At 42.5% G+C, this 26112-nt stretch overlaps 1 pseudogene; it reads right to left on the reverse strand.

Annotated features, from left to right (window-relative positions):
* Window positions 1–5220: 5220 nt before the first annotated feature.
* LOC120529007 overlaps window positions 5221–26112 on the reverse strand; it is a 32236-nt pseudogene continuing 11344 nt past the window's right edge.

The raw sequence follows: 26112 nt of genomic DNA on the forward strand, positions 1-26112 counted from the left end.
CCGAGGCGGTGTTGAGAGGACAGGTCGGCAGTAGGTGGCCGGTCTCCCCGCACTTGTAACAGCGCGGAGAGGCCGGCTTTTCTTTGGGTCTTGGCGGCGCTTCCGCAGCGCGTCGAGAGGGCTCGGGGTTGGCCGCCCGTCCCTGTCGGTTCCCACGAGCTTGCCTATCTGACCCCCCAGCTTGGTACACCACGAGCTGACGCTCCAGGACTTCTAGGAGTCCTGGCATGTCCTTATAGGGGTGGCACTGGACCTGCTGGGCGAGGGAGCTTGGCATAGCATTCACCAGACCCTCACAGGCCACCTGTTCCACTACTTTCCTGGCCTGGGGACCCTCTGGCCATAGCCAGCGGCCCATCTTCCCCCAGAAGTCGAAAACCAGTGCTCGGGCCGGCCGCTCAGGGTAGAACTGCCAGCTCCTCCATTCGCTCGCCTGCTGGCCCGGCGTAATGCCATAGCGGGCCAGGATCTCCTGTTTTAGGAGGTCGTAACTCGTGGCTTCCTACTCGGGGAGATCGTAATAAGCCCGCTGCGCGGGTCCCTTCAGGTAGGGCGCCAGAATGGACGCCCACTCGGACCGCTGCTACTTGTTCCGGGTGGCCGTCCTTTCAAAAATACCCAGGTAGGACTCAATATCGTCGGCATCCGTCATCGGCACCAGAGGCGGAGGCGTTGGACGAGGCAGATCGGGCCTTACCCTCCGGGCTTCTGCCGACCTGGCCTTTGTTTCCTCCAACTCCCGGGTGGTGGCGGCTTGCGCCTGCTGCAGGGCCTGGATCTGGGCAGACATCCCCTGTAGCACTGTGTTGAGGTCCTGTCCTTCAGTCATCTTTCTCTGAACTCTATCCTGCCGGCTACGCCACTATAAAAGACCCAACAAGAGACAGCATAATGTTTTGGGGTTTCCGGCCCCGTATATTGCAGATAAATCCACAATTCAGCAAAAAGAAACAGGTCAAAAATATAAACGAAACAGTTCATATGCACGACGCCTTTCCTCTCGTATACGTCAGCTCGACTCAATAACACATTTTAAATCTGCCCTCAAAACGTATCTTTTTAAACTGGCATACCAATTGTGAATTTTTCATTGTTACTTGCAGTTATCTTTGTTTGCTAATTATTGCTTTTTGATTTATCATTCTCTTGTTTTAATTTTACTAATGTTGTTTAATTTTATTGTAAGGTGACCTTGAGTGCTAAGTTTATAAAACGGGATTTTCTAATGGCTAAGTATAACCAAAACATTGTTCAGACTTACCTATGAAATGTAATCCCCTGGGATCTGGTTTGGAGCGTACAGCGGTTTGTACAATCCCAAGCAGCACATTATTCATTACTTCACTCCATAGCAGTGCCACTCGCAATATGGCAGCAATGTTGACTTACGATGCTGCTGGTCATGCGGCGTCTAGTAATTCTATGTGTATGTGGAAAAGTGCACTCTTCTCTTTTTCAATTCCTTGCAGACCATTCTCGGGAAGTTCAACGCCCTCACTTCCTGTTCCAGCCCTGATTACATCACTTCCTTTACTTCCATTTTAAAAGCCGCTATCTTAAGACAGTAGTCAGTTCTGTTTTGGACTCAGTCGTGTGAACATGTCTGTTCTGTTTAATCAGTTTTGCAGCCAGGAAATATTATATGGGTGGCTGACCCAAACCTTCCCAATGTCTCTTGGTCGTTTTTGTGACAATGTCTATTCTTTGTGTTTTCCTTCTCGAACCTAATCTATGATTCAATTTTTCACTAAACTGCACATGTGCTTAAGATTTTTTGTTTTGATAGATTTTGATAGATAGGTGGAGCTTTGTTGTACTTGGTGCTATCGATGGCTTCTCCTGTCTAATATCTTATTTAAGTTGTGCTACAAATAATTCTTCATCAGACTTTCTGCAGTATGGATTACCATGTAGAATGAGGTCTGACCAAGACACAGAAAATGTTCATGTAGCACTGATTATGATGTCATCAGAGGATTACACCGTGACAGCAATATAAATTAACTTTCCACAACCAGAGAATTGAAAGGCTATGGAGAGATGTATATACAGGTTCTCTTCCCTATCTACAAACAATTTTATGAAATGGAAGATAATGGTATACTTGAAGAAGGCAATGGTTTACACAAAGGCTGTGTACAATATGTTTACTTCTCAACAATTAATCAAATATTTTAAATGTTCAGAGAAGGCTGGAATAAGCATAGAATTAGAACTGAACACAACAGAACACCGGAACAAATATGGTTTGATAGCTTGTCCACTATATCTCACCAAACAAGTCCATCTGACATGAATACACAACAGTTTAGAGAGAGTTTCATAGAAAATGTACAAAGAATAGGTGCATCATTTATAGATGATGCATATATGGAGCCTCAGGAGACATTCAACCACTTGAAATGTCTGTCCAACATCTCCCGATACTACAAGATGCTATTCAGCTTGAAACAAATTTAAAAGACAAATATGCATGCTGTGTTCAAAAGGCCAATGAGTTATTAACAGATACCCAAACATAATGTGCATTAGCATTTTGCATGTAGTATTAAACAATTGTTCATGAGTACATTGGTAAGGTCCAACATCAACAGTAATGCATACTACATGGTAAAGAGCTTGTTATAACGAACCAACATTCATTTTTACTTTTTTGTAAAATGGTCTTGCAGTTATTTATCGTAATGATTGAACTGTGTGCAGAACTGAATTCTGTAAACTTTGACAATATAAAAGACATGATTAAGCATCAAGTTCTACATTTATGTTTTGCCTTGGTAGAGTATTATATTGCTCTGCTTTCCCCTTTTGTATTATTAATGTGTAGCCTTTGTCAAAATGCCTCAAATCTCCCGGACTTACCACTGTTTATAAGGTATTGCACCATATAACATCTACATCTATAACCTCAGGCAATAATGGTATAGTAAAAGACAAGCAGGAGTTAAGTTACAATTTAAATAATGTATTATTGATAAAATTCATAAATAATAACAATAAGCAAAGTACAAGTGAATATTGGCAACCATACAACCTGATAAATGGTGATGTGTAGTTTCAGGCGGCACACAGACTTGTTAGTTATATTAAAATGTCTCTAGTTAAGGCCTCATTTATGTCAGCTTTCTTCAGAACAGGCTGCATGTCTGTCTCAATATTGCTGTCGAGCTGTGTCCTTCATTGTTTTGCCCTTTTCAGTTCATGGTGTGAGATGGTCTTTCATCAGTTTGGTAAGAGAGAGAGGGTGGTAAAGCAAGCACATTTATAGGTTTTCTGTCCAACCCCTACAGCCAACAGGGCATCATGGTACTTAAAAGTTTTCATACAAGCCAATTCCAAACTGCCATACTTCAGACTAATGGTGCCGGGGGGATGGAGGGGGGGGGTGCGGGCAAAATACCTTCACACCTGCCTTCCAAACCATATGTTAAGGTAAAGCTTGGCAGTTAGGCAGCCTGTCTGTCCTGTGGGGATTAACTGAGAGACTTCAGCAGAGAAATATTAGCCAAACTTGCGTGAGGAGCTTCACCCAACTCTGTTGTAAAATTACAAAGAGACTCAGTCCTAAAAGGTGGAAAGGGGGTCTTAAACCATCAAACCATTGCTGTTATTATCAATAATGTAACACTAATATTACATTAAGTTACAAATAAAGACATACAAAATATTTATCAACTTGTATGCAAAATTTCACATCACAACAATTTATTTTACAGTATTATTTATTTAACAAATGCCAAACATTTTTATTTTAATATTTTTTAGAAAGAAAAAATAACTCTCTGCTTTTTACTGTTTCCTTCACGATTAAAACATATTACTGAGTATTACAGGCCTTGACATGTAACACATAATTCACCAACTCAAAACATTTGAAGAAAATAATACATTTTTAATGAAGTTGAATAAACATAGGTGTACAATTCGTTTGTACATAAACTTCCCAATATATGAATTCATTTAACAACTTATTTTAAATCAACAATTTGTATTGAAAACAATATACAGTGCATCCGGAAAGTATTCACAATTTATTTTTAATAAATTTGCAAAAGGAGATTATGAAAGACTTGGTACTTTGGATAATCTCAACTGCAAAAGCAAGTGATAGGAAAATGTTAATTTATTTATTGATTATTGAACTTTACTTTAGAAAATCAATAATGTTTCATTTTAAGATTAAATACAACTCATTGAAGATAAAATAATACATACATCAGTAAGAGTCCATGAATATTATATTTGTAAAATATGTTTAAAATGATATTTACCTCTGATGTGATATTTTCATTTTCTGCACTTCCAAGAAAGTTCTCAATATCCATCTATCCATCCATCATCCAACCCGCTGTATCCTAACTACAGGGTCACGGGGATCTACTGAAGCCAATCCCAGCCAACAGAGGGTACAAGGCAGGAACAAATCCCGGTCAGGGTGCCAGCCCACCGCACACACACACACACACACACACACACACACACACACACCAAGCACACACAGGGCAATTTAGGATCGCCAATGCACCAAATGCATGTCTCAATATCACCCATCCAAATCTATAAAATGAACAAGAGCATAAAAAACACTATTGAGCAAAGTTTAAGTGATGTGCAGAACACATAAGCACTCTCACGAGAAAGAAAGAAAGAAAGAAAGAAAGAAAGAAATAAAGAAAGAAAGAAAGAAACTGTGATCCCTTCACCACCTTTTAACCAGGGTCACATCTCTGTCTCCATGACAACATAATCCATCTCTCCATCTTTTTTTTTATCCCATCAATCAAAGTGAGGGTCTTGAGGATCCTAACCTGGCAGCCCAGTGACTAAGACAGGAACCCACCATGCAGTTCTTTGCAGGACCCCCAGACCCCCAACACTCACACAAGAATGTCATCTGAGGCAATTAATGAAATCTTTGGGACCTGCGGACATGTAAAAAAAACGCACATAAATACAGGACCAGGACCAGCATTTGAACTGAGGTCTTTGGGGATGAGAGGCTGCAGCTCCGTGTGAGGAAACTGAAACCTCCGTGTGGGAGACGTGTGGTGTGTTATGAGATAAGACTTGAGTTATGGACTCTCCTGATGTTGTGGAGTTTTCCTGAATTGATGAAAAATATAAAAACAAATAACAGGGAGAGTCAGCTGAACAGAAAAGAGAACTTGAGGGGGACGAATGGCACAAATCTGTAAGAAGACCAAAAGAAAACGAGAGACGCTACGTGGAGATCTACAGGAGAGCAATGACATGAAAAGTGTGGCTCTGTAGCTCTGAGTAACATCATGAGAGGTTATTGGCTTTATTCAGGGTAAAAAATCTTTTTGAATTATCCAGTTTGACTGTAAACTTACTGACTGGTCAGTGTCAGACTTCAAGAAATTCTGTAAGCAGAAAGTGATGAAAAGCGGAATTTAAATACAAGAACTGAGTTTATGCACTTTAATAAAAGGTCTGTGTGTCTGTCCAGCTTCTACGTCTCTGTCATTCTAACAGATGGCACAAATGGAGCATCACAAATATTTGTAGTAGTAAAATGATGCACCATCTGTTAGAGTGAAAAATGCAATGTATTTCATTACTACAAATGTTTGTAGATAGATAGATAGATAGATAGATAGATAGATAGATAGATAGATAGATAGATAGATAGATAGATAGATAGATAGATAGATAACCTGTAGATTGTGGTGGTGAAGGCTTTGACCTTTAAACCCTGAGGTTGTTGGTTAAAATCCCACTCCTGACACCACTGTCTGCCCCTGAGGTGATCACTTCACCTGCCTGGGCTCCATTTGGAAAATGAAAAGAAATGTAAGTAATTGTATCACAAAAGTCAGATAAAGACATCAGCCCAATAAATAAATGTAAATTTACAAATAACTCAGAGCAGAGTCAGGCAGGTGTAGCACAGAGTCGCACACGACATTCAGAAAAGGCAGGAAAATCCAAGATGGTGGAGGTGTCGCCATTGATGTCAAAGAGAAGTTCAACTCAGTCAGGTGGAGAGCGGTGTCTCAGTGTGGATGTGTGGATCTGACTTGACCTCATCAGGGATTGAGGTCTCGTATTAGGACAGTGTTAAAAACAATATTGATTAGAGTTAAATAGCTAAATTATATTAAAAAGGCAAATTTACAGGGAGATATTATAGTCCTGGTGGGTAGTACAGGATTTTGTGGACATAACCAGCGGCTGATTTTTAACACACCATCAAGGAGCGATTGTCACAATGTGAAGGTCTGTAATAATCAGGGTGGAGGTGAGGACTGTTGGAATGTAGCAGCACTGTGCTGTGCCACCAGGCCACCTCTCAATTTAAGTGTCATATCTCAAAATACAGTGGATTGAGAAAGTCTTCAGATTCTTCCTTCACACTTTGTTGTGTTGTAGATTTAATTTTTCATGAATGAATTTCCCATTTTTATCCACTGAATCAACATTTAATAACTCATCATGACAAAGTGAAGACATGTTAACAGAAAGGTTAATAAATTTATTCAGAATCACAAACTGAACTCTCCTTCTTAGACGTATTCAGACCCCTTCTTCTGTCACTCAAACTGCACTCTAGTCCATCCTGTCTGCGTGAGATGAGTCCAGAACTTCACTGAAGTCCACTACTGAACTGAGTGGCCGTCGTTTAGAAAGTCAGTCGTGTTTCTGTGTCTAGAAGGTCCTACAATTCACACTGCATGTCAGGAGAAAACGTAAGCCATGAAGTCCAAAGAACTCTCTGTACACCTACACCAAGATAACATTCTGGTAAGATGGAGATCAGGGAGAGGGGATCAAACACTTATAAGTGTCCTCAGGAGCACAGTGGCTTCTGAAATTGTGACACAGAAGAAATTTAAAGTACCAGGACTCTTCTTAGAGATGGTCATCCAGCCAAACTCAGTTACTGGACAAGAAGGGTCTTGGGTCAGGGAGGTGACTGAGAACCCAATGGTCACTCTAAGAGAGCTTCAGAAGTCCTCTGCTGAGATAGGAGACTCTGTCAGAAATATGACCAACTCAGCAGGACTCCATCAGTCAGGTGTTTATGGTTGAGTGTTTAATGGAAGGCACTCATGACAGTTTAGAGGACTCTGAGGACATAAAAAGACTCTCTGGTCTGGTAAGACTCACTGACCAAGAGCAGGCACTGCTCATCACCTGCCTAATACCATCATTAAGATGAAGAATGGAGGTGGCAGCATCATGCCAGGGGGACAGGGAGACGGGACAGAATGAAGAGAAGGACGACTGCAGCCAAACACAGAGAGGTCCTTGAAGAAGACCTGCTGCAGAGTGGGCTGACAGTTCAATGACCTGAAGCAAAGAGCCAAGACAATGATTGAGTGGCTTCAGGACAAGCGTGTCCTTGAGTGGTCCTGATTTAGACCTCATCAACTAAGCGATTCACTCTCTGAAGAAGATCCAGAAGTTAAAATCTGTGCAGTCAACATGACACGAATAGAGGAAGTGACTGAGCCCCTCAATAAACTTATCACTTAGTTTTCAGAATGGCAATGCTTGAAGAAATCAGTGGCTTGGCTCCTCAAGTTTAAAGACTTAAAATGAAAGGTAAACATTTCAAGTAGAAGTCAGCCAATCTAAAAGTAACCCAGAAGAACAAGAAACACTCGCCGTCGAGCACATGAAGATGTCCAAACTGACGGTAACACCAAACCCGATGTCACCAGAAGACTCGGCTAAAGCTGAAACAGAACTTGTTCACCTATGTCAATGACAAGAACTTCCAGAAGAATTAAAGGCTTTAAAGAAAAGGGCTTGTGAGATAAAGAACAGTCAGATCTTCAAACTGGAGCAAGTCATACAAGATGGAGTAGTGAGAGCTGGAGGAAGACTCAGCAAAGCTGCAATGCCAGATAAAGCTGAACATCCTGCAATTCTACACAAATATTCACATACTGACCACCTTATATTGCAGCACATTCATAAAGAAATCGGCCATTGTGGCCACAACTATATACTGGCACAGCTACACCAGAAACACGGGATAACTCAAGTAAAGTCAACTAACAGATAAATCATTTCAAAGTGTCCAACATGAGAAGATACAATAAGAAAGCAGGAGAACTAAAATGGCAGATTAGCTGAAGATCGTTTGTTTCTTGACCAGCCGCCTTTCTCCGATGTCAGAGTTGATTATTTTGGTCCTTCACAAGTTAAAAGATGACGAAGTCAGGTCAGGAGGTGCGGAGTAATCTTCACGTGTATAACAATCAGAGCTGTGCACACAGAGACGGCACTCAGCTTAGCCTCTGATTCTTATATCAATGCCACACACTGATTCACATGCAGAAGAGGAGAAGTTAGAATGACACGATCAGATAACGGGACAAACGTCATTGGAGCTGAAAGAGAGCAACGTAAGGCAATTAAAGATCTTGAGCAAGAAAACATCAGCAACGCTGTGATGAAGAAAGAATTCAATTTTAATGTCTTTAGATGAAGCGTCTCTTAAGTGAGTAAATGTAAATATATAAAAAACAGAAATATCACAGACAGAGCTTACTGAACATTTAAATCATAAAAAATAAAAGAAAGGATTAAAATACACTTACAAAAAAAAAAAAAAGGCAGGCATAAAAAAACAAAAACCTCAAGTGACCAAAATCCAACAAACCAAAATGAGAGCAGGAGACCAAAAGGACCATCAAAACATAAAGTAGAGCCCAAAAGACAGGACAGAGCCCAGTGTTGGAGCGGCTCTTTCATTTGCAGCTTCTTCTTAAATACCCCTGGGGGCGGAGCTCCAGATGCAGTGTTAGATGACCCCTCCCCCTGGGCTCCACATGAAGCTCACACAAAAAAAAAAAACAAACAAGGGATAACAAAACTAACAAAATACATAAACATGAGAATAATAAAACAAAATATACATGAACACACCATACATACAACAATAAAATCAATACCATTTACAAAACAATTCATACAAAATAACAAAAAGATTAAAGTAAAAGCAATCTCATTTAAGGAAGAAATGAAACTCAAAATGAAACATCACAGCTGACTTCAGTCCTCAACGCACTTCAACTTCTTGTGGTGTCCATGAGTGTCAAATTCACCATTTAATGTCCATCTTTATTAGTAACTGAACATCTCAGTAGTGTGTGTGGGGTGGGGGGGTCATCAGGCTGGAGTGGGCATACGAGGGCACAGCGGGCACACAGCGGACACACAGGGGCACGTGGGACACATGACAGAGCACAGACACTCAGATGTGGAATGGAGAGCACTGCTCAGGTCTAAATGATCGATTTCACTGCTAGACTTACAAATCAAATATTTAATCCAAATCAACATCTTATTTGTTACTCACCCCATTGTCTTGAGAATTAAAAAGCATATTCTGACTTTTCCAGCGCTATTAAAAAAATGGATCATCAATACGGAGTGTTATATCTTCAGATTAGACAACACAGTAGATGTGACCAGAGGTGGTGACAAGTCAGAAGGTCACAGATGAGCAGATTTGACAAATGTCAGTCATCCTTATTGTTTATTCCCCAAACACCATTGGGAGTTTATTATACAAAATTTAAACAATTAGTAGATTTCTATTTTGTAAATATATTATTAAAAAGCTTAATTCAAATAAATGAATGAAATGAAATGAAAGGAATTATTTTGCTCTTAATTCATTTAAATCTTAATTAGTTTTAGATATAATATTTAAATTCTTTATTTCAGGTGTTTTACTCTTGTGTTTTTACTTTATTCTTATTTCTTTTCCACTGCACTGTATTCTTTTCTCCCCCTTCACTGCTGACCTTTCCCATGTGTGTAATATGGCGGGTGTCCACTAGAGGGCGCCACTGCACTTCAGTCCCACCCCTCAGTCCTCCTGTTAAAGTCTCCATTCGTCTGACTTTCTGATTGTTTCTCATTCTCTCCTTTCATGTTTCACTGCTCAGGATTTCACTGAATGCTTTCTGCTTTTATCTTTTAGATTTTCTTGTTCTATAAATTGCTGTGTAAAATTTAGTGTGGCTACAAGAGGCAGTAGTTTGGCAACTGACCAATCAGTGACCCCTTCTGTCCATTCCTTGTCTTTCTTATCCGTATTTCACTTTCATTTTTTGATCAAGGTGTGCCAACCCTGGACGGGGTGCCAGTCCATTGCAAAGCCACACATGTGCACCCATGTCAAGTGTGTGCCAACTGACCAAGAATTCATGTTTTGAAGATGTTGGAGCTTTCAGGGTACCAAGAGTGACAAATCTGGGGACAAGGAGGAGGTGCAGTTTAAAGTTTATTGTGACATCAACTAAAACACCAAACTCTGTCAGTATGGCCGACATCTGACTGACCGGTGAGTCCTCGTCTTCAGACATTCACAGTGAATTCATTCTGAAGTGAAGGACCCTTTGAGTGACCAATGGAGGGTCACAATATGTCTGGTGAGTGGACAACACTCCAGTCCCATCTGTCATTCTCTGCTCCTACATATAGTCACTATTCAAGAGCTCTCCATACTGAGTCTGTATAGCGCCTTTCAGTTGTGCTGATCCAGCAGGACCACATGCCTGTCCTACTTAACAGGTGACATTCAGTGACACTTGGGGGCCTCAGTAGTTGTTGGGGTGTCAGCCTGAAGAACATGTGACTGTGAATCAACAGTGACTCCTGCTGATCAGACTGGTATTTGTAGGTCTGAGGTGTCTCCGCCCCTCATTATAACACAAACACATGATTGGCTACTCAAAACCAATAATAATGAAGACCCTGACAGCCGCACTCGCCCCGCATTCTCATCCACAAATTCAATTGCGGAGGTGCTAATCCTATAAATATAATTTCAGCCCAAACTACAAAGATAAAGAGGACCTGAGCTTGTGGGGACATCAAGTGACCGGTGGAGGGTACTGGTCAGTGGTCACATGGTGTCAGATGGCTGATTGTTACACTGGAGTAAAGATCAAGAGAAAACCCTGGATAGAGGGGTTCAGTAAAGGAGGTGTTGAACCTGTGCAGGAGGGTCATTGTGTGCGAGACGCTATAAAATGACAGAGAGCCAGCAGGCCAGTCCAGATACACACCTATTCTGGGGCTGTAGGGGGCGCTGATTTCAGTCTCCTTGTTATTGTGATGCACAGAGTACTGGGAATGAGACCACACCAAACTCCAGGACTTGTTGTTGTATCCAAGGCAGCACTCCTCGCCATCTCCTTTCCTGCTCAGTCCTTTATATGAGACTCCAATCACCAGTTCCCCTCCACTGCTCTTCACCTCCCAGTAACAGCGAGTCCCAGTCAGAGCCTCTCTGCACAGAACTTGAGGCCAGTAGTCAAATCTGTCAGGATGATCAGGATATTCAGCTTTTGTCCACTTACGTGTCACTTTCTTGTTCCCTTCAGACAGATGGAGGTCTCTGTGTGCCGTGTTCATGTCCAGTGTGAGGGGACAGAAGTCTGAAAGGAGAGAAAAGAAAATGAGTGAGGAAATCTGGGAGTGTGTAACGGGACTGGGGTAGGAGCACAACACAGACAATTAACAAGAACCAATCAGGAGCTGCGCTGATGAGACTCAAATGCTGTCTTTCAGAAGTGGGGTCTTCTCCCATGAAGCCCCCTTTCATCAGTAAGTGATTGGTGGTGCTAGTTGAACTTTGATCGTGGTGGTTAGCCTGAGTCTGTCCTGATGTCTCCCTTGGTTTTTTCTTCACCTCTTAAACTGTCGTTCTGGTCAATAAGGGGTCCATTTTTTATTTGTAGAGACATCCAGTGAGTTTGGCTACATGGACCTTGAACTTCTTGATGTTAGCTGCTGTGGCCACAGGAACATGAAGCTCTTTGGAGGTGGTCTTGTAGTCTTCACCTTGACCTGCTCAGCTGTGACCTTTGACCTTTCCTCTTCTTCTCTTGTCCTCATTCAGTGTGAGCCACACAATGACACATCACAGCTAAGTGAGGACTTGACTGAGTGGCTGAAGACCCCTGAGATTCTTATTAGAGTGTTGATTCTCATCCAATGATGTCTTTTAACATCTAAGGTCTCCCAATACTTTTCTTCTGTTGTTTTTATTTAGTTTTATAATTACAATATGTTAAGTTATGAATCAAAAACAAATTGTCAGCTATATGGAGAACAGAATGGCCAGGTATTTTAGTCAGCTTTTATAAAACAGTCCTTTTGTCTTCCTCTTTACACACATACACTGTATATGTATATATTAATGGAGTGGACATTGTGTTTTTATATGAAGCACACTGAGCTGCTTTCATTGAGTGCCTTGTCCTGTGTAAATAAATAATTCTTATCAATATTATAAAGGAATGACTGAAATAAAAAGAAATAGAAAGGAGAAAAGAGAAAAAGAAAATGGCAGAAAGTGAAATGAAAAATGAGAAAAAGGAAAAAGAACAATGGAGGTAGGACTGGAGTGACTGGAGTGACAGGAGGACCTGGTGTAATTGGCAGGATTTCATTTTTATTTCCCTTGAGTTCACTTGACACGTAAGAGACTCAAGTCCAACAGACTGCTTTGGTGCCTGCCTGTCCTGAATCTTTATATCCCATAATGCATCATTCACAGGACCCCCGTCACTTTCAGCTCATCAGTTCCATCACACTCACATAATGCTTTCAAAGGATCAAGGTTCTTTTATTTGCCATTTGTGCATAAAACCAACAGTCAGAGCACATGGGAATTCTTGTGCAGAGCTCTGTCCGAGTCATACTAAAACATTAAAATAAAAAAAAAAATGTAAAAACAGTAAAACAGTATAATAAATAATATAGATTATACCAGTACTATAAAGAAAGGTGGTAATATCTACACTAAAAAAATACAATATATTGTAGATATTGCAAATTTAAAATATTGCACATTTAGATAGATAGATAGATAGATAGATAGATAGATAGATAGATAGATAGATAGATAGATAGATAGATAGATAGATAGATAGATAGATAGATAGATAGATAGATAGATACTTTATTAATCCCAAGGGGAAATTCACATTTATCACTCGTCATTTACATCACAAGTGAAGTGAGGTAGTGTGGGGTTATTGCACATTTTCAGTAATTTTGTTTTGCCATCAGTCTAACTGTGGCAGGGAAGAAGCTATTGAAAAACCTTGTTCTGTGAGTGATGATGCTGTCCGCTCTGCTGTGTCTACAGTTTTTGTGTCTGAGCAGAGAGTGAGCTGGATGGAGTGAGTCCCTGATAATTCCCTCTGCTCTTTTACAACAACGATGTGCATACATAGAGTCCATGGAAGGAAGTTTTGTCCCTATGTTCCTCTCCGCAGTCTTTATGACTCTTTGCAAAGGCTTCCCCTCTGCCTGTGTGGTGTTGCCATACCAGACAGTGATGCCTGTGGTGAGAATACTCTCTATCAGTCCTCTGTAAGCCTGGGTTAGAGAGGGCGATGGTTCAGGCCGGCATTCCTGAGCAGCCTAATGAAATAAAACCTTTGCTGGGCTTTTTTCACTATGGCTGTGGTGTTAAGAGTCCAGCTCAGGTCTGTGGCTACTGGCCCTCTCCACCTCAGTCCCTTTGATGATAAGAGGCTGTAGAGGGGGCGGATTCTTCCTGAAGTCCAGTATTATTTCTTTGGTACTGTATATTGAGGATGAGTTCATTCTCCTTTCTGTAGACAAGAATGTTGTTTACCATGGTCCTGTATCCTGACTCGTCCCACTCTTGATGAGCCCCAGGATGGTGGTGTCATCAGCATATTTAATGATGATGGTGTTGTCCTGGGTGGAGACACAGTCATAAGTGTATAGGGTGAAAAGTTTGGGGCTAAGGCAACAGCCCTGTGGGGATCCTGTGCTGACTGTGAGCTCAGCAGACACCCGTCCTCCCATTCTCACCACCTGTGGTCTATCTGTCAAGAAGACAGATCCAGTTGCAGGTGGGAGTTGGGACACTGAGGTCTGTCAGCTTCTTGATCAGTTTGCCCAGGCAGAAAGCAGAACTGTAGTCCAGGAAAAGCATCCAGGCATACGTTCTGCTACTTTCCAGGTGTTGCAGAATGTGATGTAGGGCTATTGCTATCGCATCATCCACTGATCGATTGGGGCGGTAGGCAAACTGGAGGGGGTCAACAGTGTCCGGGACCATATGGTTGATGTGCGTGAGAACCAGATTTTCTAGGCACTCATGGCAACTGGTGTGAGTGCCACTGGCCTGAAGTCATTTAGGGTGGATGTGTCCGATCTTTTGGGGACTGGTATGATGGTGGAGGATTTAAAAATATGGGGGACTACTGCCTGGGATAATAACAGGATGAAGATGTCAGCATACACAACAGCTAATTGTTCCCCACAGTCCTTCAAAACTCTGGGAAGAACTCCATCGGGTCCCACAGACTTGTGGGGGTTCACCTTCTTCAGGGCTTTCAGAACCTGTGTGTGTGTCACCTGAAAGGCAGTGTCTGTGGGGTCACAGTGGGCCTTTGAGGGTGTGACTGTGTTCAGCCTGTCGAACCTGGCATAGAAGGTGTTAAGGCTGTGTGGAAGGGTGACATCTCTGAGATCTGTAGTTTTTGTAGTTCTCCGGTAGTTTGTGACAGATTGAATTCCCTGCCACATGCTGTGTGTGTTGTGGTTGACATAGTAGCCTTCAAGTTGTTGTGAGTGAGCCGTTTTTGCTGCTCCGATATACTTCTGCAGCTCATACCGGTCTCTCTTATACTCCACTTGATCTTCTGACTTGAAGACCTCCTGCTGCTTCCTGATTTTCTGTTTTATATCCCATTTAAACCAAGGTTTTTGCATGGGGAACATATGCACAGTCCTGGAAGGAGCACATATGGACGTGCACCAGTTAATGTAGTCACCCACAGTCTCTGTATATTCATGAATATTGTTAGTGGCCTTTGTAAAAATGCTTCAGTCTGTGGCCTCTAAGCAGCCCTGCAGACTAGCTTTTGCATCATCAGTCCAGATGTTGACGGTCCTGGGGCCTCATGTATAACGCCGTGCGTAGAACTCGTACTATAACATGGCATAAGCACAAAAGCCGAAATGTTGCTTACGCACAGAAAAATCCAGATGCAGGAATCTGTGCGTACTCCAACTTCCATGTTCTTCCGCTACATAAATCTCAGTCAGCGTGAAAAGTAACGCTCGTGCACACGCTTTATGTAACGCCCCAACTCCTCCCAGAATTACGCCTCTTCAGTCTCTGTAAAATAAAATGGATGAGTTCCACGCTCGGATTTCCATGCAAAAGGACATTCAGGATTGCTCCATATTGTGTTTCTGCAAAACCTGGCTGGGGCAGAGGACACCTGATGAGGCAATAACACCAGACGGCTACATGATCTTCAGGGAGGACCGAGGTGCTGCGGACAGTGGTAAGACTTGTGGAGGAGGAACGGCCACCCTTGTAAAACAATCATGGTGTACCGACTGTAAGACCATTTCTAAATCCTGTTCTGAAAACGTGGAATATCTGACGTTGAAGTTAAGGCCATTTTATCTGCCCAGAGAACTGCAATGCATCATTGTGAGTGTCGTGTATGTCTCCCCCTCCACTAAGGATGAGGCTGCACTGAAGGAGCTACACAAAATGATCAACAAGCATGAAAACACATATCCTGACACCGCTGTGAGCATTTTGGGAGATTTTAATCATTGTAATCTCCACAAAAATATGCCTAAACTGCATTAGTTTGTGACCTTCCCCACCAGGGGAAATAAAATACTGGACCACTGCTATAGCAACATCAGAAACGCCTTTTCAGCTGAACCAAAACCTCATTTTGGAAAGTCTGATCACCTGAGGCCACATGTATAACGCCGTGCGTAGAACTCGCAATATAAAATGGCGTAAGCACAAAAGCCGAAATGTGCTTACGCACAGAAAAATCCAGATGCAGGAATCTGTGCGTACTCCAACTTCCGCATTCTTCCGCTACATAAATCCCGGTCAGCGTGAAAAGTAACGCTCATGCACGCGCTTTATGTAACGCCCCAACTCCTCCCAGAATTACGCCTCTTTGAATATGCAAATCAATATAAATCTCCCTTAAGCTCAGCCTTCTGTGAAAAGACAATGGGAAAAGCACGGGGGAAAATATAAGAATTTCAGCGAATACCAAGTGGAGGCAAAGAAAAAACATACTATTTGTTCATATAAACCGTGGTATAATCAACAAAAGGAAGTTGATCGAGTGACATAGCGTGTTGGAGAAACTTAAAAGCTCACGTTCAAAAAATTGCACAGTGCCGGAAATAAAAAAGAAGTCACATATCAAAGTCGCAGTGAAAAGGCGAGTTGTAGCCCACTGTCTGAGTGTCATATGAAAGCTTATTAGGGTACAGAGAAAAAAAGGCACACAGTGGGGAAAAAGCACGAAATGTCAACTTCAATCTCGAAATTTCCACTTTAATCACGTAGTTTATTTTGTCATTAAAAAAGAACATCATAAACTTCATCTTAAAATCGTTTAATTAACCAGTTTCTCAAATCACATTGTAATTAAAGTAGCACGTTAAATGCTTTGTTTTGTATGTGATCTTCTATGTGCTCTATGTGTGTGAATCACTACTTGCTTCTTAAAACGGCTGTCTACCACCTACAGGACACAGAATCCATTACATTCGTGATATTACAGCTCTCTGAATAACTAAAATACTGAGATTTATACGTAATATCATTTTCATGATGATTGGAGTTAAAGCACGTTATTAAACATGGGTTTCACAGCGCAGTGATTGTGCGTGACCTTCAATGAAATTATTTATTGCAGCAGTACTCATGGGCGGCTCTAGTCTTGTGGCAGCCATGGACAGAGAAAGAATTGGTGGCTCCTTCGCCCGCCAATGTCAATATGGTATCTTATGCATGGTGGATGGCCACGTCCGTTGCGGACACTGCATAGCCGCCTCGTGCTAAAGACACAAGTGTTTAACTTTTGTCGAAATTTGCCACTGCGTTTTTAGCTGTGTCATTATTTTCTCATTCTTTTTTATATTCAATATATTTTGGCGTGGCCACTCCTACAGTCCTTGCTTTTCTTTCTCCAAGTAACCGATCACCACACAATCAGCTCTGTAATAGACGTTAAGCCATCTGTAAGCAAAGAGCACCGATTCTTCAAAACGTTTAAGGAACATTGAAATATCTTCATAGTACATTTTTTTATTATTCTATCCTTCATGCCAGTCCCAGTGAAGAATATAGATTATTTAAATGAAGTTAAAGTTTTACCTGTATAATATAATAAACATATTTTGCAACATTTCTGTGCGTACGCACCATTTACACATGAGGACCCTAGTTGTGACTGGCTTTGTCATGAGCCTTTTGTTATAAACTGGTTTAAGCCGGATCGCCAGGGGCCTCATGTATGAACGGTGCGTACGCACAGAAATGTTGCGTAAGAACTTTTCCACGTTCAAATCGCGATGTATAAACCCTACACTTGGTGTAAAGCCACGCACTTTTCCACGGTACCTCATACCTTGTCGTACGCAAGTTCTCCGCTCGGTTTTGCAGTCTGGCAGCACCCAGCGTCAAAGCAGTGCTACTGTTCCTGTGTGGTTACTCCTTTTTTTCCTGACACGGCTTTATTAATACACTGAAACTAACTGCATATTGTTTATTAGTGTAATGCATCTTATTGTAATTAACTTGTAACAATATAATGGTCCAGGGAATAGCAATAGTATTCCAAATACCATAACTGCTTTAGCATTGTTACTCTAACTGCACCGTCTTCTTCTTTCAGCTCCTCCCATTAGGAGTTGCCACAGTGGATCATCTTTTTCCATATTACTCTCACTGCACTACTCGGAGTATTTATATCACTGTATCTGAGTGTGAATCACAGCAAAAGCTGATCGGAAAGAGAATTATCGGTATACAGACTCAAGCACACGCTACCTCAGCCACGGCAAAACGTTTCAAAGCCTTTCCTGTACGTACCTCGCAGTTCAGAAACAATTTCATTTCAAGAACTCTAAACGCACTTAATCAATTGCTCCTTGTAGAACTGTCTGTACTTATAAGTAGTAAGTTACCTCACTGTAAACTTGTACTACAGTTATAATATTACACAACCTGCGCCACTTTATAAAGCGCGTATTTACATATGATGATGATATCATTTTTATGATGAAATGCAGCAAAATATACTTATTATATTATACAGATAAAACTTTAACTTCATTTAAATAATCTATATTCTTCACTGGGACTGGCATGAAGGATAGAATAATTAAACATGTACTACGAAGATATTTCAATGTTCCTTAAACGTTTTGAAGAATCGGCGCTCTAAGCTTACAGATGGCTTATCTGTTACAGAGCTGATTATGTGGCGATCGGTTACTTGGTGAAAGAAAAGCAAGGACTGCAGGGGCGGCCACGCCAATATATTTTGAATATAAAGCAGAAAGAGAAAATAACTACATGGCTAAAAACGCAGCGGCAAATTTCGACAAAAGTTAAACGCTTGTGTCATGAGCACAAGGCGGCTATGCAGTGTCCGCAACGGACGTGGCCATCCACCGTGCATAAGATACCATATATACATTGGTGAAGGAGCCACCGATTCTTTCTCTGTCCAGGGCCGCCACAAGCCTAGAGCCGCCCATGAGTACTGCTGCAATAAATAATTTCATCGAAGGTCGCGCACAATCACTGCGCCGTAAAACCCATATTTAATAAAGTGCTTTAACTCCAATCATCATGAAAATGATATCACGTATACATCTCAGTATTTTAGTTATTCAGAGAGCTGTAATATCACGAATGTAATGGATTCTGGGTCGACAGCCAGTTTAAGAAGCAAGTAGTGATTCACACACATAGGCACGTAGAAGATCACATACAAAACAAAGCATTTAACGTGTTACTTTAATTGCAATGTGATTTGAGAAACAGGTTAATTAAACGATTTTAAGATGAAGTTTATGATGTTCTACCTTAATGACAAAATAAACTACGTGATTAAAGTGGAAATTTCGAGATTGAAGTTGACATTTTGTGCTTTTTCCCCACTGTGTGCCTTTTTTTCTCTGTACCCTAATAATCTTTCATATGACACTCAGACAGTGGGTTACAACTCGCCTTTTCACGGCGACTTTGATATGTGACTTCTTTTTTATTTCCGGCACTGTGTGATTTTGTGAACGTGAGCTTTCAAGTTTCTCCAACACGCTATGTCATTCGATCAACTTCCTTTTGTTGATTATACTACGGTTTATATGAACAAATAGTATGTTTTTTCTTTGCCTCCACTTGGTATTCGCTGAAATTCTTATATTTTCCCCCGTGCTTTTCCCATTGTCTTTTCACAGAAGGCTGAGCTAAAGGATGATTTATATTGATTTGCATATTCAAAGAGGCGTAATTCTGGGAGGAGTTGGGGTGTTACATAAAGCGCGTGCATGAGCGTTACTTTTCACGCTGATCGAGATTTATGTAGCGGAAGAACGTGGAAGTTGGAGTACGCACAGATTCCTGCATCTGGATTTTTCTGTGCGTAAGCGCATTTCGGCTTTTGTGCTTACGTCATTTTATATTGCGAGTTCTACGCACGGCGTTATACATGTGGCCCCAGGTGATCAGACTTTCCAAAATGAGGTTTTGGTTCAGCTGAAAAGGCGTTTCTGATGTTGCTATAGCAGTGGTCCAGTATTTTATTTCCCCTGGTGGGGAAGGTCACAAACTAATGCAGTTTAGGCATATTTTTCTGGAGATTACAATGATTAAAATCTCCCAAAATGCTCACAGCGGTGTCAGGATATGTGTTTTCATGCTTGTTGATCATTTTGTGTAGCTCCTTCAGTGCAGCCTCATCCTTAGCGGAGGGGGAGACATAAACGACACTCACAATGATGCATTGCAGTTCTCTGGGCAGATAAAATGGCCTTAACTTCAAAGTCAGATATTCCACGTTTTCAGAACAGGATTTAGAAATGGTCTTACAGTCGGTACACCATGGTTGTTTTACAAGGGCGGCCATTCCTCCTCCACAAGTCTTACCACTGTCCGCAGCACCTCGGTCCTCCCTGAAGATCATGTAGCCGTCTGGTGTTATTGCCTCATCAGGTGTCCTCTCCCCCAGCCAGGTTTCGCAGAAACACAATATGGAACAATCCTGAATGTCCTTCTGCATGGAAATCCGAGCGTGGAACTCATCCATCTTATTTTACAGAGACTGAACACTTGCAAACAGTATGACTGGGAGGGTTAGCCTTCTATTCCTAACCAAGCGCCGGAGCCTTCGGTCAGCTCCTCCCCGTCTGCTGCGCCTCCACTTCTGCCTGTTCTCTGAAGAGCTCCCTGCCGGGGGCCTACCCAACATCGAGTCAGCATTGCATTCTAGCTCAGGATGGGATTCCAGCAAGATTGGGTCAAAAAGTTTGATATGGCTGCGCTCTCTCAGTTGTAATACGGTTGCCCGATCATAGAAATCTTAAGTCTTAACTCGGCACAAAAAAGTAAGAAGAAAAAGAAAAAAAAGAAAAACTTGACTTGGAGAGCTCCGCAATGTCGTTTCATATCATAAGCCTGACCTGAGATATTAAAAGTGAACTGATAATAAACACCATAAATTGACAGACTCACATTGTAAAATTTCCTCTCTGCTGTGAGGTTCAGGAGGCTGTAGGGTGAAGATTGGAGCTTCACGATCTGAAAATACAAAGAAAACAGAAGAATGGAGAATGTTAAGATGGAGTTTTATAATGTTAAATTCTTAGACACTTATTACAAATGCAGTGCAGTTGAATAAAACAACAAGACATGCAGATCACGTTTGCGTACTGAGCCCACCGGTGTGTGGATGATGAACTGATTTTTATTAACCAACACTTTGATCAGCCAGGGCAGATGTGAGGGTCTTCTCTGTGGACTTGACCTCTGCTTTAGACACCAACATCGCAGAGCTCCATGATAAGAAACTGACTGAGTTCAGCCTGCCCAGTCCAATCCGCCATTGGATCTCAGACTTTCTTCCAGGTAGTAAACAGTGCCGGTGCAGTTGGGCGCACACATGTCTGACCTGTTAACCCTCGTCACCTCACTTTCTGTTTTCCTCTCCTGTGTTGTCAGATGGCCACAGCTCAGCAGTTCTTTTCATGGACAGACATTGTTAGGCTCCATTTATGTTCATCAGTACAGAACTGCTTTAGCTTACTGCATGTTTAAACAAATCTGTACAGCACTTTATAATCCTCCACAGATTTTGTACTGTCAGGTCAGGTTGGGGGCCATGCACTGGTACAGCCGCACCCACCACATGATAAAACACCTTGAGATCCTGGCTGGCAAATCCCCAGGCAGACACGCAGTCCAGTCCCACCCTCTATTTACTGCAGCCAGGTGTTATGTGGGTGTCCCTTTGGCCTGGTCCAGCCACTCGGGTCTTCAACAATGAGGGTCATCCTTGGGGAATCACGCCACATGGCTGTAGTGTCGTAACTGACGCTCCCTCACATTCAAAGTCAAACCAGCGGTACCCAAGGATTCACTGAAGAGACACAACATACTTTGTAGTAACAAATGATGTTAGTATAATGACATCTGTAAGCACATAGCAGCGCACACAGATGCAGCAGCTCAGTGGTCTTCGTTTCAGTGTTTAGTGTGCATGTGTGTGCTACTATTACTACTTGTTTTACCTGCATCTTGTCGAGCTGACAACATCTACAGCCGACAGGAACTTCTCAAGATCAGAGCATGCAGCGAAGGGAGTGTTTCATCAGAGTTTCTCCACTCCCATGACATTCCGGCAGACATAGCGAGGAGTCCCAGCTCTCCGTGGATTATCATCCCTGCAGGCAGGCAACGGAGGCGGCGCAGAGAGAGAAAACAAAAGCGAGGCTGCAGGGCCAGCGCGTTAGTGAGGTTATGTAGGCAGCCTGTTAAACCACTGCTCCCCAGTGTTTTCCTCACCAATGCCAGATCTCTCGTCAACAAAATCGATGAACTAAGGCTATAGGTGGCAACAAATAACATCATAAAGAACAGTTTCATTCTGTTGATCACAGAATCCTAGTTTCAGTCATTGATCCCGGACTCTGCTCTCCAGCTAACAGGCTATACTGCACAGTGCCATGACAGGATCAGTAAATCTGGTAAGAGCAGAGGAGAGGGGCTGTGTGTGTATGTAAATAACAACTGGTGTACAAATACAGTGACTGTAGACAGCCGCTGCTCCCCGAACCTGGCGTATGTGACTGTTAGATGCAGACCCATATATCTCCCTAGAGAGTTTACTGTGGTCTTGATTACCGCTGTTTACATAGCACCAGATGCTAATGCAAACTCGGCTGTTGAACTTTTACACAGCATTATTAGTAGTCAGCTGACCAAGCACCCTGATGCTGTGTATATCATTGCTGGGGACTTTAACCATGATGATTTAAAACCTGTGCTCCCTCAATTCCGTCAGCACGTCAAGTGTGCCACCAGAGGAACTAACACATTGGATAAAGTCTACACAAATATTAAACAGGGCCACAGGGCTACACTGCTACCTCACCTGGGACACTCTGACCACACGTCACTGTTTTTAATCCCAGCATACATTCCACTTATAAAAACTGTTTCTATCAGCACAAGGAAAGTTAAAATTTGGCCAGATGGAGCCCCTCAGCAGCTGCAGGACTGTTTCAGTAGGACTAACTGGGACATCTTTGAACACCCAGACCTTGAAGTGTTTAGTGACAGCATACTGTGCTATATTAAGAACTGCACAGACTTTGTCACTGTGGATAAATATATCCAGAACTACCCCAATCAGAAGCCCTGGATGACCAGGGAAGTCCAATGGCTGTTGAAAGAGAGGAACACTGCCTTCAGGTCCGGTGACAAGGGTCTCTACAGCACAGCCTGTGCCAACCTAAAGAGGGGCATCTGAGAGGCCAAGTCAGACTATAAAAGGAAGATCGAGGAACACCTGGATAGCAACAACGGCAGGCAAGTGTGGATGGGTGTTTAGTATATGACCAACTACAGGACCAGTGCTGGAGCTGTGGGAGGTGATTTATTGCTGGCTGAGGAACTGAACCAATACTTTGCTCAGTTTGAAGTGGATCCACCAGAGACAACCAGACCCCATCCAGATACCAACAACAGCACCATCTTCACAGTGGGGGAGCACGAGGTGAGACGCACACTGCGGGCTGTCAACCCACGAAAGGCAGCTGAACCTGATGACATCTCAGGATGCATACTAAAAGACTGTGCAGACCAGCTGGCTGGGGTCTTCACCAGAATATTCAACCAGTCTCTGTATCAGTCCACTGTGCCATCCTGCCTGAAATCCTCTGTCATAGTGCCTGTGGCCAAAAAACAGACCATCACCAGTCTTAATGACTACAGGCCAGTTGCACTGACCCCTGTGGTTATGAAGTGCTTCGCGAAGCCCATCAGGAATCACATCATGTCATTCATGCCTCCTATGCTTGATCCGCACCAGTTTGCCTACAGAACAAACAGGTCTATGGAGGATGCCGTGGCCACTGTTCTCCATGCTGTTCTGTGCCATCTGGAGCAGCAGGGGAGCTACACACGGCTGCTCTTCACAGACTTGAGTTCTGCCTTTAATACCATCTTACCCACAGACTGGTGACCAAACTGTCAGACATAGTACTTCCACTCTCCACCTGCCTTTGGATCAATGACTTCCTGAGTGATTGCACTCAGAGGGTTAGAGTGGGCCCATACTTCTCCAAAATTACGTGTATCAGCCTCAGTACTGGCTCCCCACAGGGCTGTGTTCTGAGCCCCCTGCTCTATACCCTCTACACTCATGATTGCATTCCTGCCAACTACAGCAACACCATTGTTAAGTTCGCTGACGATACCACGGTAGTAGGGCTCATCTCTGGGGGGGATGAGTCCACCTACAGGGATGAGGTGGAGCAGCTAGAAACGTGGTGTAGGAATAACAACTTGCTCCTAAATACAGCCAAGACCAAGGAGCTCATTGTAGACTTCATGAAGAAGGCAGACAACATCCAGCCACTCATTATCAATGGGGGTTGTGTGGAGAGGGTCTCAGACTTCTGCTTCTTGGGAGTCATCATTAAGGAGGACCTGACCTGGGGAACACACACAGCTGAGGTAGTGAGGAAGGCTCAAGGGAGACTCTACTTCCTGAGGATGCTCAGGAAGAACAACATCTCTAAGAAACTGCTGGTGTCCTTTTACCGCTGCACAGTAGAGAACATCCTGGTCTACTGTCTCTGTGCCTGGTCCTCCAGCTGCACAGTTGCACAGAAGAAAGAGCTTCACAGGGTCATTAAGGTCACCCAGCAGATAATCAGCTGTCCTCTCTCCTCACTAGAAGAACTACATAGTTCCTGTTGTCTCAGGAACGTCAAGAAAATTCTTCAGGGCCCATCACACCAAGGACACGCATTGTTTGAACGCCTGCCTTCAGGCAGATGTTTCAGATCCATAAAAACTAAGACAGACTGAGAAAGAGTTTATATCCTTCAGCCATCACCATGCTGAATTCTGCTAAATGGTCAATCTGACTGAGTGCACCTTCATTCTAAGTTAACATTAGATAAGGGACAAGTGCAATATAATGTATGTATGTATGAGTGGAAAACATTGTTCTGCTGTTATGGACAATTTTGGTGCTTATTTTATTCCCTTATTTTAGTTGTAACTTGAGTAATTGTGTTTTGTTTTGTTTTTATTTAATTTTTTTTTCTGCACTGGAAAAATGTCAATGTACTGTACATTGCTACAATGACAATAAAGATATAGATGGGTTTTTTTTTTTGATTTTTGAAATGATAAATTTGCCACATCATTTAAAGCATCTACTCTGTGCAGGGCAGAAGTCATTTTTTCCTACAAAGTCCGTAGACCTCTGAGTGTTTCACTTTTTATCAACCGTATCACAATTCCAGTGGGTCACAAGCTCACTTACACTTTATTCATATTTGGTCGCATTCCCTTTAAATTATTTAACTTGAACCAATTGTTTTGTGTCGCCTTTCACAAGCTTCTTACAATAAGGTGCTGGAATTTTGCCCCATTCCCTTTGACAAAACTGGTTTCACTGGGACAGGTTCATAAGCCTCTTTGCTCGCATCCATTTTCCAGTTCAATCAGATTAAGGTCAGGGCTTTGTGATGGCCACTCCAAAACCATGACCTTGTTGTCCTTAAGCCATTTTGCAACAACTTTGGAGGTCTGCTTGAGGTCCTTGTTCATTTAGAAGACCCCTTTGCGACTGAGCTTCACCCTCCTTACTGAGCTCTTCAGATGTTGCTGCAGTGTATCTCCATCTCTGTCCTTCCTCATGATGCCAACTATTTTGTGAAGTGCGCCAGTCCCTCCTGCAGCCCCAACAACAAGGCACTCCAACCCCCATGTCTGACAGTTGTGATGTTGTTCTTTGGCTTGCCAGCCTCATCCTTTGTCCTCCAAACATCACAATGGTCATTATGGCCAAACAGTTGGATCTTGAATTCATCAAACCGGAGGACATTTATCCAGAAGGTCAGATCTTTGCCCCCCTGTGCCATTTCAAACTGCAGTCTGTCTTTTTGATGATAGCTTTGGAGCAGTGGACTTCTTCGTGGCTGACCAGCTTTTCAGGTTGTTGATGTAAAACTTGTATATCGAGACTCGTTTACCTGTGTCTTCCAGCATCTTCACAAGGTCCTCTGCTGTTGTTCTGGGATTGATTTGCACTTTTTGTGCCAAAGTCCGTTCTTCTATAGGAGACACAATACATCTCCTGCCTGATGGCTGGGTGGTCCCCTGGTGTTTATACTTGTGTATTTTTGTTTGTAAAGATGAACGTCGAACCTTCAGGTATTTGGAAGTTGTGTCCAAGGATGAACCACATTTGTGGAGGTCCACCATTTTGTTTCTGAGCTCTTGGCTGATTTCTTTTGATTTTATCATGTCAAGTAAAGAGGCAGTGAGTTTGATGGTCGGCTTTAACATACATCCGCATGTTGTCTCCAATGAGACTGATTGGCTCTCAGAAGCTCATTGTCTAATTGTCTAATGGCGTGACATCATTTTCTGGAATTTTCCAAGTTTTTTAAAGGCACAGATAACAAAGTGTATGTAAACTTGTGACCCACTGGAATTGTGATCTGGTCAATAAAAAGTGAAATACTCACAGGTCTGTGAACATTGGTGGAAAA

The sequence above is a fragment of the Polypterus senegalus genome, chromosome 4 (assembly GCF_016835505.1).
Source record: "Polypterus senegalus isolate Bchr_013 chromosome 4, ASM1683550v1, whole genome shotgun sequence".
Taxonomy (NCBI): Eukaryota; Metazoa; Chordata; class Cladistia; order Polypteriformes; family Polypteridae; genus Polypterus; species Polypterus senegalus.